Here is a 12,890-nt window from a genome sequence, read left to right as displayed (position 1 = left end):
ACGCACGGGACATGACGGGACTTCCCTGTGGCATTCCCCGTGACGTCACAGGGAAGTCCTGTCAAGTCACCGTGCGTCAGAGTGGGGCGGGGTCACCGGGTGGCCCCGCCCCCCCGTTATTTAAGAACTGTCAGACGAGGAGCGCCGTCACACAGCGGGAGCCTCCCTCCATGCCAGCATGGATTGCGGAGCGGCCCGGAGAAGAAAATGAAGAAGAGAAGAAAAGAAGAAGAGAAGAGCGGGAGCCTCCCCCCCCATGCCATGGGTGCGGAGCGGCCCGAGGAGAAGAAGATAGAAGACGCCGCGGAGGAGATGCTGGACGAGAACGCCGGAGGAAGAACCAGAAGAGCCAGAAGAACCAGAAGAACCAGAAGATGAAGGAAGATAGAAGAAAGAAGAAGCATTTAAATAAAGGAATTGTCAAAAACTGTCTCTTGTCATTTTTAACATTTTTGACACTTTTTTCGTGAAATGGTAGGGGTATTTATGTACCCCCTTACCATTTCACACAGGGGGGGGGCGGGATCTGGGGGTCACCTTGTTAAAGGGGGCTTCCAGATTCCGATAAGCCCCCCGCCCGCAGACCCCCACAACCACCGGCCAGGGTTGTGGGGATGAGGCCCTTGTCCTCATCAACATGGGGACAAGGTGTTTTGGGGGGCTACCCCAAAGCACCCTCCTAATGTTGAGGGCATGTGGCCTGGTACGGTTCAGGAGGGAGGGGGGGCCGCACTCTCGTCCCCCCCTCTTTTCCTGCGGCCTGCCAGGTTGCGTGCTCGGATAAGGGTCTGGTATGGATTTTTGGGGGGACCCCACGCCGTTTTTTTTTTTTTTTTTTTGGCGCGGGGTTCCCCTTAAAATCCATACCAGACCTGAAGGGTCTGGTATGGAATTTAGGGGGAACCCCACGTCATTTTTTTTTTTACATTTTGGCCGGGGTTCCCCTTAATATCCATACCAGACCTGAAGGGCCTGGTATGGAATTTAGGAGGACTCCCACGTCATTTTTTTTTTTTAATTTTGGTTCGGGGTTCCCCTTTGGGGAATTCCCATGCCGTTTTTATCAATGAACTTCTATGTGTATTGTCGGCAATGCAATAGCCGCGGGTAGTTTTAAATGAGTTTTTTCCTTCAAAATGTCATTTTGCTGTCAGACTGTTCTAAACACAGGAAACATGCGCCCCTTTACAGGCATACTATAGACACCCCCCAGGTACGAAATTTAAAGGGATATTACACTTTTATTGTTTGACTTTAAGCATTATTAAAATCACTGCTCCTTAAAAAACGTCCGTTTTTAAAACTTTTTTTTGCATTGATCCATGTCCCCTGGGGCAGGACCCAGGTCCCCAAACACTTTTTATGACAATAACTTGCATATAAGCCTTTAAAATTAGCACTTTTGTTTATTCATGTTCGTGTCCCATAGACTTTAACGGTGTTTGCGTGTTCGAACGAACTTTTTTCCTGTTCGCATGTTCTGGTGCGAACCGAACAGGGGGGTGTTCGGCTCATCCCTAATCACGGCAGAGACTGGGGGGACTATGATGTAATTATTCAAGAAAATATTTATATGAGTGTGCCTCATTGATGCCGGGAGGAACACATGCGTTAAGTCGCTCAATCCAAAGGGACTCGCGTTTTAAAATTTCGCTGTCCCAGTTGCCCCCTCGGGGGTCTTCGGGGACAACGTCTAGTACGGTGAACCGGATGTAGTTGAGATTAAAGCGGTGGTGAATGCCTATATGGCGGCCCACAGTAGTGAGCTTGCCATTTGTAGAGGCATATAAGTGATCCCCCAATCTCTGCCGTAACTCCCTAATTGTCTTCCCCACATAAAAAGCGCTGCAAGCGCAAGTCATGAGGTAAATTACCCCACGTGTGCCACAATGGGCTGAGTGTTTGGGAAAAAACATCTCACCGTTGGGAAGTAGGAAATGTTGTCCTTCTTGGATCCAGGGGCAGTGTGGGCAATTGCCACATTTGAAAGTGCCCCTGGGTTCCAACGGATCAGAAGAAGGGATCCTGTAGTGGCTGTGTGTGAGTCTGTCCCTCAGGGAGGTAGCCCTCTTGAAGACCAAGTCTGGAGTTGGTTTAATGTATTTTCTAAGCGTGTGGTGATCGGTTAGAATGTGCCAATGGTTTGATAATATGTTTCGTAATTGATGATGGTGAACAGAGAATTTAGTAATGATCTTAGTCATATAAGGCTGTTTGGGACGTGAAGGGCCAAATAACAATGTTTGTCGATCTAAAGCTGCGGCCCTATTAAACGCTTTTCTCGACACGGTACGTTTGTAGCCTCTAGCCAAGAGTCGTGTGCGAAGGGCATTGGCTTGTCTATAAAAATCCCCATCCTCTGTGCAGTTCCTTCTTAGTCTCAGATATTGAGCAAAAGGGATGCTGCGAACCAGGGGACGGGGATGAAGACTGGAAGCATGCAACAAAGTTTTGCCCGCGGTGGGTTTGCGGTATAGATCCGTGGTTAAATGTCCAGTGGAATTTTTAATGATCTGTACATCCAAGAATGGGATGCTCAGACTGTCATAGGAAAAGGTGAAATGAAGATTGAAGGAGTTAATATTGAGCTTTGCAATGAAAGTTTGTAAAAATTGCTCTGTGCCTGTCCAGATGACCAAGAGGTCATCGATAAATCTGAACCATCCTAAAACATGGTTCAAAAAGGGTTCCATAAGGTCGTCACTGAAGACAGCCCGTTCCCAACTGCCAAGATACAAATTCGCGTACGAAGGGGCACAAGACGTGCCCATTGCGACGCCTTGAATTTGAAGATACATTTGGTCCATGAACAAAAAATAATTTTTGGTCAGAATAAATTCTAAGAGTTTTAGGATGAAGGTATTGGTGGGCCAAGTGTGATGGTCCTGTTCCATCAGGAAGGAGCCAGCCATCCGGACGCCCTGCTCGTGGGGGATGCTTGAGTACAAGGCCTCAACATCAATAGCCACGAGGAGGGCGTCCGGAGGGATCTGGACCCCTTCGATATGTTTTAAAAGGTCAGTAGTATCCCTAATGTAAGAGGGTAGTCTCATGACATGAGGTAGAAGAAAAGTATCCACCAGTTTGCTGGCATTTTCTGTTAGTGAACCTTTGCCAGAGACAATAGGTCGGCCTGGGGGTACAGAAAGGTTTTTATGAGTTTTCGGCAGAGCATAAAACGTAGGGGTCCGTGGGTATTGTACATTGATGAATTTATAGGTGTCTTCATCGATGAGGCCCTCAAGAAAGGCCCCCCCCGATGAGTCCCCTAAATTCATCAATGGTTTGTTGAATGAAGTGGTTTTCAATGGGTAAATACCAATTGGAGTTGGAAAGAATTTTGAGACACATAGTCTGATATTGGTGATGAGTCATCAACACCAGGTTTCCGCCCTTGTCAGATTGCTTTATGACAAGGTCGGTGTTTTTTTGAAGTTTAGTAACTGCTCGAAGCTGTTGTTGGGTCAGATTAGAGGGTAATGTTTGCCATCGCTCTTTTTTAAGGGACAGGATGCATTCGTGCAAGAAGGCCCAAATGGATGGGCACGTCAATAAGTCGGGGAAAGCTTTGGATTTCATTTTTAAGGAGATTTTGGGGGTAGGATGTTGGGGCTGGAGGGTACTGCCCATTTGACAGGAGGAGGGAGAGTCGGAATTGCCGTCTAAGGCATCCGACTCGACCTCTCCTTCATCAAGAAGTAACATAAGGTCCCGTAGGGCTCTGGACTCCGCTATCGTAAAGTTCTTAGTTTTTTCTGCTAGTTCTTTTTCCAAATTGGCACGTTTACGGTCAGGATCAAACATATAATTAAAAGTCAATTTCCGGGCAAATAAGTAAAGATCTTTAATTGTCTCATAGATATCGATTGGCTCCGAAGGACAGAAGCCCAGGCCCAAGTGGAGGACCTGTTCCTCCTCTGGAGTCAGTCGGTGGGGCGTGAGATTGATAATGTTAAGGGAATGTGAGTCTTTTCCATTAGTGGGAGTGGCTAATCGTGGGACGTGCTTGGGGTTGGGGCTTTTTGCACAAACATGTCCAGATTTCCTTGTCTGGAGGTCTCTGGATTTGCTTGAACTAAAAAACCGGGTTGTGATAGGAGTGTTTGGATGTTAGGTTGTAAAAGTTTTGGTATGATGTTGTGTAAGGTAGGGTGGAGAGAATCCGTGGAAGGGGTCTGTCCACCCGGCCTTGGTGTTTGTGGTGTTTTTAGTGCTTTGCCATATTGTTTGCCTTTTTTAGGGTGTTTAGTAATGGAATTGTCACCGGTAAGGGACCTTTTCCGAGGGGCACCTGGTGCTCGTGACAGAGTAGAACGCGTAGTGACCTGTGAAGATAAAGAGGATATCGATGAGTCAGATTCCGTGTGGTCTGTTGCTGTCGGGATCGGGGATTGCCGATTCTGACGCTTGTTTATTGCTATCTTGAAATAAATGTAATAATTTTTAAACACAAGTCTTTTTTCTCTTGGTACCGCAATAGTCCCCATCCCTTTGAAAGAGACAGGACCCAATTGGAGGGGTCTTTGCTCTATTTTCTCTTTCATTCCCATTCTTTTGCCTTATTCGTATTTGGGATGATGGTACCTACTAATGATATCATACCATTTTTGTAAATTATGTGGCACATCCAGGAATCCTGGTATCTTCTAAAATATGAGAAAAAAAAAAAAAAAAAATCCACAGAACGTGTATAACCATAACATGAGAGAAAAGGTTAACATCTTCCAGGTGAAGAAAGACCGGTAACAGGAGCTGCTTGCTAGAAGAGGCGTGGGAGAGTGAAGGCCTTCAACAGAGGCTCAATATAAGAAAATCTTCAGAGATCCAAGGTGTTGCAGGAGGTATTCCTGCTCATGTAAACAGGCAAAAGAGTGAATACCCAGCAGGACCATAAGGCATCAATCATCAGGATCTATGCGAGGTGAAGATCCAGGACGGCGTTTGCGGCTTTGTTTCTGCCACTGAGGGATATACGGCAGGCCTGGTGTAGTTGGGGAGAAGGGCCAGTCTGGCAAAGACACCTGTGGCAGCTCCAGGGTGCCCAGGAATGCAGGGAGGTCACCCAGCGTGCGGAAAGTGGCAGTCTTACCATCATGAAACACTCGCAGCTGAAAGGGGAAGCGCCATTGGTATTTCCTCTGGCGTGATTGAAGGAGCTGTGTGAGAGGCTTCAGGGCTTGAGAGGCTTCAGGGCCTTCCGCATGGTTAAGGTTAGACGTGAAAGGTCAGGAAGCAGCATCACTGGAGTGGTATTGAAAAGAATTGAGTCCTGCGTGCTGGCGGCTCGCATGATGGATTCCTTAATGTTGTAGAAGTGCACTCTGCAGAGCGTGTCACGAACAAATGAGGGATCAGGGTTTCTGGGTCCTGAGGTTCTGTGAACCCGGTCCAATTCAAGTGGGTTATCTTTGGGTAATTGTAAGAGCTGATTGAAAATGGCTGTCACTGCCGCCCTCAAGTCCTTAGGTTCTACTGATTCAGGGATGCCGCGTATGCGGATATTATTACGCCTGTTTCTGTTTTCAATGTCATCTTGCTGGAACGCAAGGTGCTGTAGCATGGTAGTGTGAGAGTTAAGTATTTCCTCATACTTCTGAACAGAAGTATGGAGTGTCTCTGCTGTGGCTTCAATATCCTCAAAACGTACTCCAATATCCCTTTTAAGCTCTGATATCTCCTGTTTGTAGGTTTTCTCAATGCGGTGTACACACTGCTCAAAATCAGCTTTGGTAGGGAGAGACCGCATGTAGCTGTGCAGGGATCTCATCTGAGATTCTAGGTCCCAGCCATCCTCAGAGCCCACGGATGCGGTGGAACGGCACCTAGAGAGTCTGGGAGGGGAGGCTTGAGTCACAGGGGGAGTGTGGGATGCCTGGGAGCAGGCCATGGAGTCCAGGGCTGACTCGGAGCGGGCTGGGGATGGAGGCGCCGACGCCATCTTGGATCTCAGCTGGCGCTGGGCCGCGGCCGAAGATCGGGTAAAAAAGTTCCCCAAATCCCCTCCAGGACGAGATCCCCCCCCCGTTCCCTGCTGGTCCCGGTACTTAGCTTTCCCCATTGGAGTCCTTATAACAGCCGGATTCGGGTCAGAAACGCCCTGTAGAGCCGAGGGGTCCGGGAGCTGAGGCGAAGCACGTCCTCTCACTCCATGCGTCAGGCCACGCCCCCCCGTGGAAATATTTTAAAGTTTCTGATAAAGACCCCAAATTTGCAATCTGTACTCTTTGCTCAACAGAAATTTCAAGAGGGGGTACAGTGCCAAAGAATTTTTCAACAGGTTTGATACACCACCTGAAAACACGGCCTCCAGTTCAGCATTTTGATTACAAGAAAACAGTCCCAAAGCTCATGCCATTACAGCTAAAATTATGGAATTTATTGCATTAGCCGACCAGCCATTCTCTGTTGTGGAGGACATTGGATTCTGTAGGCTCATGCAACATATTGAGCCATGTTACTCACTACCAAGCAGACGTTACTTTGCAGATACCAGTCTACATGAATTGTTTAGCAGTGTTAGAAAACACGTTCAGGAGCTCATGACTACCGACATCATAGCAAACAGTTTTACTACCGACATTTGGAGTTCAGATGTCAGTCCAACGAGCATGCTCAGCCTGACAGCGCAGTGGATAGATGAAAAATTTCAATTGCAAAACATCCTACTTAACGCACGTGAGTTTGTTGGATCACATACTGCAGCAGCAATATCTGATGCTTTAAAAACCATGCTTGACACTTGGCACATTGAGAAGTCTAAAGTGCATTTGATTGTCCAAGATAATGCGTGGAACATGGCAAAGGCAATGGAGGACAGTGAACTTCAAAGCATACTGTGCATGGCACATACGCTACAATTGGCTGTGAAGGAAGGATTGCTGAGTCAGCGCACCATATCTGATATTGTATCAAAAGGAAGAAAAATTGTGGGTCACTTTAAGCATTCTCCGCTTGCTTATTCCAGATTACAAGCTTTGCAGATGCAGTTTGGAATGGCACCGAAACGACTGCAGCAAGATGTAGCCACTCGTTGGAACAGCACCTACTATATGCTACAAAGTCTTTTTGAACAAAAGCGTGTTTTAGCTGTATACATTGCAGATTACGAGCTGCCAGCAACACTGAGTGCACATCAGTGGACGTTAGTTGAAAATAGTTTGTCTCTTCTATCTCCATTTGAACAGTTAACAAAAGAAATAAGCTCAGCTAATGCTTCCATTGCTGAAGTTATCCCCTTGATTGCTGCACTGAAGCGTCTGCTTGGAAAAGAGGTAGAAACAGACCATGGCATAAAAACAGCTAAAACCACTCTACTGGAGGCCGTAACCAACCGGTTTCAAGACACAGAGTCCAACCCTCTGTACTGCATTGCAACAGTTCTAGATCCTCGATTTAAAGAGCATTACTTTAATGTGGAGAAAAACCAGCGTGCACGGGAAATGATACTGGCACAAATGGAGGTGGTGGTAGCATCTAGTGAAGGAGTTTCGAGGTGTCGCACAGAGGAAAGTGAGAAACGGTCGCATACAAGTGAAGAGGAACACACTCCCTCCATTTCTTATATGTTTGAAGAAATTTTACACAAATGCACCCCGATCCATAGCGGTGCCACAACAAGTGCAGCTACCCAACAGCTGGACATTTATTTAGCTGAACAGCCTATTGCCAGAAGCGACAATCCACTTGAGTACTGGCGCATCAACAAAAAACGTTTTCCCTTGCTTGCACAGATTGCACGCATGTATTTATCTGCCCCAAGCACCAGTACAGAGAGTGAGAGACTATTCAGTCTAGCATCTCATATTCTTGATGAGAAGAGAAACCGTCTCTCCTGTGAGAAAGCTGAACAGCTTTTGTTCTTAAAGCGAAATCTGACACTTTTACTGAAATAGATTTAAAAATCCGTAGCATAGACCAATTCATTTACCATGTTGAACATAGTAAATTAATTGGTATTGGACTGTGCTATTGGACAATTGGAACATACAACATAGTATGACTGACTACCTAGTATGTTCCAATTGTCTAGTTGTGCCATTTGTTGGTTGTTCATTGTAGTTCTTCTACAGTTTTTTGCACTTCAATTTAAGCGAGAACTCCAGCTTTTGAACTACTGTACCATAGTTTGTTGCTGTTTGGCTAAAGTTAAACTATGTCTCTCCCTAAGCTGTCAGCCCGCTGCATGTGCTAATGCAAAACTGTATGTTCTCTATCTGTGGCTGTCTACATACTACAGTACTATACCGCACTGTGTTCCGGGTATGGGCGGTGACTTCCATAAACACAGACTAGTCTACATTGCTTGCTGTCATTGGCTGAGTACCGCTGCTGTAGACTAGTCTGTGTTCCACTTCCAGGATGTCTCCGCCCATACCCGGGGCCGAAACACAGTGCGGTCTACTGTATGACTAGTATGTATCTAACATACAGCTACATACATACACTTTTATATCGCACATCTAGCCACTGACACCTTAGGGAGAGAACTTGGGGAAAAAAACTACTAGTTCTCATTTAAGTTGCAAGAAAATAATAAAATAAAAATTTTATTATAGCATAGCAGATAGCACTGTACTATGTTATATTTACAGAAACTGTGAAACAGAATAACGGCCTTCTGCCATATTTCTGTTATGGTTAGTTGAGAGAGTTGTTCTTTAAAGTACTACTTACATGAATAGTTTGTTCTGTTGTTGGGCCAAACTATATCATTGTCTCTCCCTAAGCTGTCAGCCCGCTGCATGTGCAGAACTGTATATTCTGTATCTGTGGCTGTCTACATACTACAGTACCGCACTGTGTTCCGGGTATGGGTGGTGACTTCCATAAACACAGACTAGTCTACATTGCTTGCTGTGATTGGCTGAGCACCGCTGCTGTAGACTAGTCTGTGTTCCAGGATGTCTCCGCCCAAACCTGGGGCCGGAACACAGTGCGGTCTACTGTATGACTATGTATGTAACCCGCAGCTACATAAATACACTTATCGCACATCCAGCCGCTGAAACCTTAGGGAGAGAGAACTGAATTACTAGTTCTGATGTAAGTTGGAAATTAATAAAATCTAAAAAAAAATAAGTCTTTGGCATTTTTATATTATTATTATTATTATTATATTAATATTAAAAAATTATTATTTTAAATATTATATATTATTTATTTTAATGTTTTTATGCCTGTTTTATTTGGTATGGTGGTGCATTGTGCACTGACTGCAGTCTTATTTTATTTTTATCTTCTGTGTCCACTGTCCAATTTTACGTGGGTTACTTTTTATTAAAGTACTTTTGGACATTACTGGATTGTAGTATTCTTTTCTTCATAAAATTAATGATTAAGTTGAATATAAATAATATAACGAATACGAATGTAACACAAATTTGTATATCCAATAATTTTTTTGGGTAATAGATAAAAAAAAAAAGCCTGTTTCAGTATCGGTTTCGGTTTCGGTTTCGGTTTTTGGGATCAAGGAAGATTTATTTTCAGTATCCGTTTCGGCCACAAAAAAACCCATTCGGTGCATCCCTAGTTACCGTTCTTTCTGGTCATATCAGTCAGGGGCTTGAGTAGAGACGAGAAGTTACAAATAAACTTCCAATAATAGTTGGCAAAAACCAGAAAACGCTGCAGAGGACGTAACCCCACGGGTTGAGGCCACTGTAGGTCTGCCGAAAGTTTCTCTGGGTCCATCGAAAAACCAGCAGTGGAAATGACATAGCCTAGGAATTTAACCTGTTCCCGATAGAACTCACACTTCTCCAGTTTACAATAGAGATTGTTTTCTCTTCATTTCTGAAGCACACGACAGACATCTGTGTGGTGGCTCTCCAGGGACTTGGAAAATATGAGGATATCATCGAGATAAACCACCACACATAACTGCAACAAATCTCGGAGGACATCATTAATAAATTCCTGAAAAACTGCCGGGGCGTTACAAAGGCCAAAAGGCATTACGAGATACTCATAATGGCCTGTTCTGGTATTAAACGCAGTTTTCTACTTGTCGCCCTCCCTAATCCTCATGAGATTGTAAGCCCCTCTCAAATCAAGCTTAGTGAAAACCGTTGCTCCCTTGGGGTGGTCAAATAACTCTGTAATCAACGGGATTGGGTAGGCATTCTTAATCATGAAACGATTGAGACCCTTATAATCAATACAAGGTCTTAGTTCACTACTCCTCTTCTTCACAAAGAAGAAACCAGCACCAGCAGGAGACGAGGATTTGCAGATGAAACCCCGAGAAAGTGAGTCTGTAACATACTCCTCCATGGCTTTATCCTCCAAGACCGACAAAGGGTGAACCCAGCCACGAGGGGAAGTGGCACCAGGTTGAAGGACAATTGCGCAATCATACGGCCGGTGTGGAGGCAAACTACCAGCTTGACCTTTGTCAAAGACAAGGCTAAAATCACGGTACTCTTCTGGCAGGGAGGAGAGTGAAGAGGTACACAGGACCTTGGCTACCTTCTGGAAGCATGTTTCACTGCATTGTGGTGACCAGAAGAGAACCTCAGCACGGAACCAATCAAAAGAGGGATTGTGCCTCTGTAACCAAGGATAACCAATAACCAGCGGAAACTTAGGAGAGGAAATCACTTGGAATTGGATTATCTCATGGTGAAGAGCCCCTACGGCCATGGACAACGGAACCGTCTCATGAGTCACATGGGCAGGCTGTAGAGGTCTCCCGTCAAGAGCCTCAATGGCAAGTGGAATGCATGGCTAATAGGCATAGATGTCGAATCCCTGTACGCCTCAATCCCACATCAATGTGGGATTGAGGCGGTCAAAACTTTTTTGTATAAACATTATCCGCAATATGGCCCTCAAAATGAGTTCTTGCTTGACTATTATAATTCGCTTTAATGAACAATTTCTTTCAGTTTTCCTCCCATTTTTTATCAGCAGATCAGGGGCACATCCATGGGGGCAGCCTGGGCGCCATCCTACGCCTACCTCCATTTGGGCCTCTGGGAGGAGGAGGATGTTTTTTGGCCTACCAATGTACCTCAGCCACATACATACGTAGCTGAGTATGTGTTGATGATATGGATGGGCGATATACAGGCGGTTCCCTAGTTACAAACATCTGACTTACAAACGACTCCTACTTACAAATGGAGGGAGACAACAGGAAGTGAGAGGAAATCTACCCCTAGGAAGGGAAATTCTCTCCTGTAAGTTATTATGGGAAAAACGTGCCTCCTCTGATGCTTTATCACCAATCCTTGTTTCCACAACAACCCAAAATTTTCTAAATCCAATTGTCATTGGGACAGAAAGTGAGGTGAAATCTTCGGAACAGGGGCACAGACAGCATAACAAACGTTACAGGGGTGTTAACCCTTCCCTATGTTATCCAAAAAGCTTAAATATTTTTTTTGGCTGGAGTTACACTTAAAAAATGTACCTGGTCCAACTTGCAAACAGATTCAACTTAAGAACAAACCTACAGACCCTATCTTGTTTGTAACCTGGGGACTGCCTGTATGTGATTTACATGGATTCATGACCAGCTAAATAAAAATGAACACAATATATGCCTCACATATACTTTTGACCAAACCAAGTTGTCATTCCTCGAATTGCAGATTGAACTCGAGAATGGCAAAATAAACACACAAACTTTCCGAAAGGAGACAGCTGCCAACACACTCTTACAGGCAGATAGCCATCATCCTCCTTGGCAAAGAATGGTATACCGGTTGGCCAATTCATGAGGATAAAGTGTAACTGCACTAAATATAAGGACTTACAGAATGAAAACAAGGATCGATATGCGAGGTTCCGTGAACGTGGTTATTCGCATAGACAGATCAGGCAGGCAAGACGTGGGGCTGCTACACGAAGCTGAGAAAGTTTACTTTCTCTAGATTCTACGGCCAAGTGTCACGAGTACACCGCATTAACACCTGTTTACCATCAGACATGAAGTAGCTCTGTCTCTTCACCTGGCCAGGGATGGCCTGAGACATGTAGTGAGGACTTCAGATTCGGCGGCCGCGGAAAAGAAACTTACCGCACCTGCCTTGGGACTTGGTAAAGTAGGATCTTTTGCATATCCTAAAATATATTGATGGTGCCAGCACTATTGCAATTGCTGTATTACCCGCCTTGTCACCTGACAAATTTCTATTTCCCAATTGGGATTCAACTTTCATGTGACAGAACTTGGTCTGTATATATCATTGAATACATGCATGGCATCCCTCTTTATTGCAGCTATTCAAACGGAGATTCACTTTGGATGAACTGTATATATGTATACATCCTATGACCGACCATCATATGCTTCTAAAGAGCTAGTAGCATGTCTCATACAGACAGTGGGAGGCTCACGATACATCATTCACGGCCACGCACAGTCTCATCCTGTAGGATCTTTCTATGCGATAGCTACCTCTTTTCAATGCAGTTTCATTTGCTTTTCAGACATACGGTTTCGCAGTACTGGAAGATATGAACATTCATGCTATGAATTTCCGTATGAGATCCTTTACCGCTTGTCCCGTGTTTGCTGGTTTTTTTTTTAAGACTCAGTAGATTTATTAATACCTCATATTCCTTGCGCTCCAATATCCCCTGGGGGCCATGCACACACAGTCCGCCTAATAGGATTTCTTTCCTTGCTGCATTTTTTGCTTCAACCTTTTTATGTGGTCATTACCACTGGCGGCCTCTGTAAGCATGGTTGTTTCGGTGTCCGGACCTTGTCATTTATGTTTTGTTCGTTTTTTCTTTGTCTGTCTGTCCATTGTGTTAGCTGCCACTTCAATTTTGCAGTGTGCAACCTTAACACACAATCACCGATGTGCACATTCATTGTTTTTTCAGTGTATTCTTATCAATTTTACCTGATTATTTATTAAATAAAACATTTTTGT

The sequence above is a fragment of the Aquarana catesbeiana genome, linkage group LG04 (genome assembly GCF_042186555.1).
Source record: "Aquarana catesbeiana isolate 2022-GZ linkage group LG04, ASM4218655v1, whole genome shotgun sequence".
NCBI classification, from domain to species: Eukaryota; Metazoa; Chordata; class Amphibia; order Anura; family Ranidae; genus Aquarana; species Aquarana catesbeiana.
Note: the sequence above shows the minus strand (reverse complement) of the source record.